Source organism: Halichoerus grypus, chromosome 4 (assembly GCF_964656455.1).
Source record: "Halichoerus grypus chromosome 4, mHalGry1.hap1.1, whole genome shotgun sequence".
Classification (NCBI taxonomy): Eukaryota; Metazoa; Chordata; class Mammalia; order Carnivora; family Phocidae; genus Halichoerus; species Halichoerus grypus.
The window spans coordinates 59,480,869-59,487,091 of NC_135715.1; the positions used below are offsets into that span (position 1 = coordinate 59,480,869).

Here is a 6,223-nt window from a genome sequence, read left to right on the forward strand (position 1 = left end):
GATGCTCTGGTACCCCCTCTCTCCTGGGTTGAGGAAGTTTTCTGGGCTGTCCTTTGACTACAGTGTTCAGTCCATCCTCAGCTGATGTCTTAGCTTTGGCAGTTTTCCCTGTGTCCTCCTCCCATCTAGCTTATAGTCTGCTTCTCTGAATGACTCCAGAATTGAGCTATTAATCACTACACTTTATTGCTAAATGAATTCGGGCCACAGGTGTTCTAGTCAGAATGCTCCCAGAGCCTGGACCTGCAGGAAGAGAGTCTGTGAAGCTTCTGGCTCTGGCACCAAGCCACGGACTCTGGGTGAATCCTAGAACTTCTCGAAGGCTCAAAGAAGGCACTTTGTAAATTGCAAAGCATTACTCAAATGACAAGAGAGTGCCAGGATTCTATTCTACACTTAGGGGTGGGTGTCTTATTTAGTTGTAGTTGCTGACACCCAGATAGCCATCATCCCCAAAAATGTGCCTTAGCTACCTGTTTCTAGACATGTTTCGGCCTTCGGTACGTGTGTCAGAAGCCAGGGTTAAACAGTATCGGCTGGATGAACACTTTCAGCGGCTAAGGCTGTTGGAAATTACCTCTGTGTTACATTTTGCTTTAAATTCCTCACCTCAAAACGAAGCAAAGTCAGGGCAGAGAATTGGATGGATTTGCTCTTGGCCACCGCATTAAGCAGTAGAGTAAACGGAAGGAGAATAATCGTGTTAAAGGCCACCAGCATTTGCCAAACCGTGGTCTTTTTAAAAATATATACATATATTGCACAAAGATTTTGGCATTATAAAAAGGATCCTGTAAGTACCATAGTCTTTTATCCAGAATGTTATTAAGAACTTTTTATTAAAAATTAAGATGCTTTAGAAACCACATAAAATTTTAAAAGGCTCTACCTTTCCACTTAGCCTTTTAAGGGCACCTCAGGAGAGATGGTAGAATTCTCAAACAGTTGGAGAGGTCTGCAGAGCAATACTCTGCTCTGCCAATTTGTCCCCATATTGGCCCAGGGCAGCCATTCACCACTTTGTTTTTGGTTATTTCAGCTGCCGTTAGACATTCTCCTGCAAACACACCTGCACTGCTGCCGAGCGGGCAGAACGCGATGTGCTCCCGTGCACTGCGGGCTCTGGGCTCCTGCAATCCCACCTACGCTTCTGCTCGAACTCACCGAGCTCTCTGGAAGCTTTCGGGGTTGTGTGTGAATTCTAGACTGTGAACCTGAGTACAGAATCAGCCTCATATTTGTTCATCGGGGCAGTCGTCTTTGTTCAACTCCGCACAGATGGGGTCACTTCATTTCATGGGCCTCAAGCGGTCTGCCCCCTGGTTTCCTCCTTTTCTTTGCTGACATCCGGAAAGTCTTTCTACATTTTTCCTGGTTGTACTTCTTTCTATATTCAAGAAATCTTTTGCCGTTCTAAGTGCTATAATATGGCTTGTAAACCGTATGTTCCCCCCCCTTCCTTATCTGACTTACCCCCTTCCTGGCTTCTTTACCTTGATACTGTCCCCATAGCAGTTGAGTGCTCATCATTTCGTCTGCCATTCACTACCATCCCATAAGTCCCCTTCTCTGGGCTGCTTTTCCATATCTCTTTTGTGTTTCTCTAATTCTCACATCAAGACTGCAGGCCCAGGTTGTAAAAGCATACATTCCCCTCCTTTAGCTCCATATGATCAGTTGAATTTTCCTTACTAACAGCTCTTGTGGTTGAAAGACCTGAAAACTCTGACTTTGCCTTTTTCTGAGATTCTCTGTTTTGCTCGTGGAGAACCAAGCAAAGCTCTTAACCATTCTGACACCGTCAGGATTTTTCTGGCTTGCTGCTGTTGGTTTTTCATTCAGTATATTTGAGGAGTCCCTTCTTTACATTTGAGGAGTTCCTTCTTTATGCAAGACAGTATCCTAGGTGCTGGCGATACAGAGAAGATAACACAGGTTCTGTCCAGAAGAGCTTGCAGGCTGGTGGGAAGACAGGCATACTGACACATCCTACACTCTACTGGAGTGTGGTGGGGTGGAGTTGGAGCAGCGTTGTATGGGATGCTCCATCTCATACCAGAGAGTGGGCCACTTAATTCAGCAAAGGGAGGGGTGTCAGGGAAAGTGTCACCAAAAAGTCCTAGTTGAACTGAGTTCTGAAGCATGCTGAGTTATTCACCAGGCAAAGTCAGCCACCGCATTCATGGTGGAGGGAACAACACAGGCAAAGGCTCAGAAGTATGAAAGAGGGTTGACAATGTCCAGTCTATTTATGAACCTTGTCAAAGATCAGATAATCTTGCCTTCATGCATTTTTTGCCTGCCCTACAAGCAGAACGTGTTTTGAGTGGGTTATCAGGAAAGGTCAAAGCTGCATGGCTGGTGTGAGGGACTCAAGGGCTGGGTAGGGAAGGGTTAGTCACTTGAAAGTTTTGTATGCCGAGACAAGGCTGTTAAAGGAGCTCTGGGGTTTTTACAGAGGAGAAAGTGCTTAAAGGCAGATTATGCAGCCAATGGTGAGCCAGTAAATGGTTTCACTGGGGCCAATACTGGGATATTTTGGCAGCCCTCTTTATTGGGCGTGGGTTTCTCTGGCTATTCAATACCATTGTGACTCTCCTTACGAATGCCCATGAGGGGTTAGGGTGAAAATATAGAGCTTTTAAGCATTTTAACGTGATTTCGATTGCATTTTAATTTTTAATAAAACTCTTAATAAACTTCTGCTTTAGGAGAAGCAGAGATCAAAAGATTAATAGGGAGTCCAATGTTATAGTACTGGGAGATAGATGGGCTTAACAAGACTGTGGTACATCTCTTTCAAGTAAATGCAATAGATGGTTCTATTGGAATGGGAAAAAAGGGAAGATGCGTACATACCTGCGAATATCTTTTTTTTTTTTTTTTTTTTTTTTTCTGTGTAGCCAATAATTTCACTCTTTGGAAGTAAATGCTGAGCTCCTGGCATCTTTGACTAATACCCTTCTCATATGATAGTTACACTGCTCCAAAGACAGTACAAACATCTGAGCCAAATAATTTTCTCTTTCGTTTGCAAGAAATTGAACTGACAGATATACCTGCCTATTTTGGTTCCAAGAAAATGTCTTGTTAGAAATGTGTGAAAATACATTATATGACAGTCGCTGAAAATGTTTCAGATGCAGCAATAAATTGATTGTGGTTTTCAGACCAGATGTGCACCATGTTTAGAATTTATTGTGCTTCTTCATATTCTAGTTTGGTGCTTAAGTAAATAGAAAGAAGTGTTCTGTTTTTCAATGGAACCTCTTAAGTGAACGGATGGCATTTTTTTCCCAGTCAATGATAGGAAATTATAGGAATCGTGCAAATTGGAGATATTCACTTTCCTCACACCCACTGTGTAGCTGATAGGGCTCAAACTAAGGACCTCTTTGTCTTGTCTCCTAAGGTTAAGAATGAGACAACTGGCAAATGACCATAGCTGAATTGTGCAGCACTTTTGTGCTTGCATAGAAACTAAAGAAATGTGCTTCCTATCTGATGGTAGTATTTTAAGCCCCTGCCTTGTGATTTAATATAAGGTTGAGCTAATCAGGGCTCAATAAAAAAGGCTGAAGGAGACATCTTTTTATTGCATATCCCTGCAAGACTCAAGGCAGCCTTTGCCAAAGGTGTTAGAAACAGGACATTTGCTTTTCTCTGTGTGTTCAATAAAATATCTTTCTAGGCATAGAAACGGTCTGTGTGTCATGACTGGTCTGCTTTTTTATGCTATCTCATTTTACATTTCAATTCTAGTGGCACATTGGTTTTGAGTGGTTAAAGATCTGTCTCATTTCCTTGCCAACTGAGATTATGTTTCCAGCTCTTTGTTAATTCTGTGCACTTTAACAATTGCTGCTGATCATGTCCTGCATTACTGTGCTAGGCATTCTATGAACCCCGGAACCAGTGTAGGATCTGATCCTGCCCTCAGGAGAGCAGGAAGACAGTTGACGAAAGGCAAGAAGGTGAGGAATTTCACATGCTGGACCTCATTTAATGCTCAGAGCAACTCTCAACTTTGCAAAGGGTGGGTGTTTATTACTTCATTTTACAAATAATGAAATTGGGCCTCACGTAGCTCAGAAATTAGGCTCCAGAGCCAACAGCTGACTTCAGAGCCCATACCCTCTCTCTAGCTCACTGGCTGGCTGGTTGGAGGGTCAATGAGCATAAGGCTAGAAAAAATTTGAATAAATGTAAACATAGGCACTATAGCATTAAAATACCATGTGGGTTAGAGAGGGATCGCTGTGCAGCCTGTAGTCAGTGAAGGGTTTCTGTGGGAGCACCTGAGCTGGGTTTGGAAGCCTGGAAGGGTGAGGGCAGAAATCACAAGCACAAAGGCATTGAGGGCATAAGCTTGCAGCATTGCCAAGGAAACAAAATTGCCAGGGTCAGGACTGTAGAATGGGAAAACAGTGGGAAGCAGGGGAAGGTGTAGGGCAGGGGCCGAGGCTGAAAGACCCCGGATGCAGAACTGAGGTGTTTAGAGCCTTGTGAGAAACTCCCTGCCTCCTCCATCTGTGTGTGTGTGTGTGTGTGCCTGCGTGCGCGCACGCACCAAAGAAGGTTTTAAAATGTGGAGGAAAAGTGCCATTTAATTAAAAGTTACATTTGGGGGCTGTATGATGTTGAATTTTCCCTTTGTAGCAAGAAAAAGTAGTGCTTTAATAATGAGAAAAATGTCATGTTTCTTTTCCCACGAGGGAATAAAGTAAGTCAACCTCTTTGCTGAACTGAAAGTGTCTTGAAAGTTATTGGCAAAATGAACAAATTCCCTCTGAGTCTTGGTGAGAGGAGGAAATGGCAGAGGGGCAATGGGGCAAGTGAAGGAGGACATGAGTGCAGACCACCAGTCTGTAGGTGTCTCTGCTTTGCTGGAGATGCCTGGGCACTAGGAGGCAGAGGAAAATACGAAAGAAGGAAGGTCCAGAGGGAAAGCCTGATGAGCCCAGGGAATAGCAGGGAGCATGCAGGTCAGCTCTTTGGACTGGGGGAAAGAACTGGCATTTGGCAGGGGCTTATCATCACTCCCAGAGAGGATAACTTTTTACATGTCATCCTTGTTCAGGAGCCATGCTGGTCATCTCTGTATCATTCCAATTTTAGTATATGTGCTGCTAAAGCAAGCACAGTATTTTTAAAATGTTTACAACAAATATTTTTTTGTGCTAGGCACTGTAGCATAAAGTGTGAAGGCATAAAGTACAATCCCCCCTTTTTGTTTAAAGGGAGATAATGTGCAATTTTTTTATACAATTTTTAAAGTGATTGTGACTTGTGATTTTATAATTGGGCAAAAGAAAAATCTAAGATTTAATGAGCGACTTAAGAATCCCTTCTTTAGTAGTCATGGATGCTTATCTACTGATAAGAATCCTGCTTCAAACACGGACTCTAAATTTAAGAGAAAGGTACACACCAGGTTCACACCTGCATTTGTCTGGTTTGAAGGGAAGTAAGGGAATTTTGTGAAATGTTTGAAAAATTGATATGAAATTTTCAGTGTGTACATAATCATTCATGTGGCAGACAATTCACCGGATGCTGGGGGATACAAAGAGGAGGTCCCAGGAACTTATAAACTATTGAAGGCAGCAGAGAAATGTGTAATACACAGTGATTGGTGCTACAATATGCAAAGAATGGTTATAGAACAGTGATTTAGAGACTGGGTAGATGAGTCCCTATGGAGTGGGTTTTGCAGTATAAACAGGAGTTCAGATGGAGAAGAGAGAAGTGAGATAAAGGAGAATGTTTTGAGGCATCGTAAGCAGAACAATGTATAAGTAAAAACTCAAGCATGTTAAAGTGTACCATCTGCTTAGGCAACTAATAGCCCAACAAGGGTGGTGTGTGATGTAGAGTAACAAAGGAATAATAAGCAATGGGGTTGTAAGAATAGACTAGAGACAGATGGCAACAGCCTTAAATACCTTGCTAAGAAGTTTGAACTTTATTCCTTAGGCTACTGTTTCTGAGGTTTTTTGTTTTGTTTTCAATATTAGTCCTGCAATATGCTCTGGAAAAAAAAGGGATCTATAGTCAGAAGTTTGGGAGATACTGTAAATATGCATTCTTCCTCTTGGATATGCATAAGTGTATCACTACACTAGGCATTTGAGCATTATAAAAGCTCTGAGAATTCCTGAAAACGCAACACAACTGAATATTCTAACTTTGTTTTACTCATTGCTTCCCAAATTTATGCTAC

At 42.4% G+C, this 6,223-nt stretch overlaps 1 non-coding gene across 1 annotated transcript; it reads right to left on the reverse strand.

The window, feature by feature from the left end:
- Positions 1–5,043: 5,043 nt before the first annotated feature.
- Positions 5,044–5,142, reverse strand: LOC118522602 (U6 spliceosomal RNA). The gene has a single exon (XR_004910705.1). It is a non-coding gene; the product is annotated as a U6 spliceosomal RNA (small nuclear RNA).
- Positions 5,143–6,223: the final 1,081 nt, after the last annotated feature.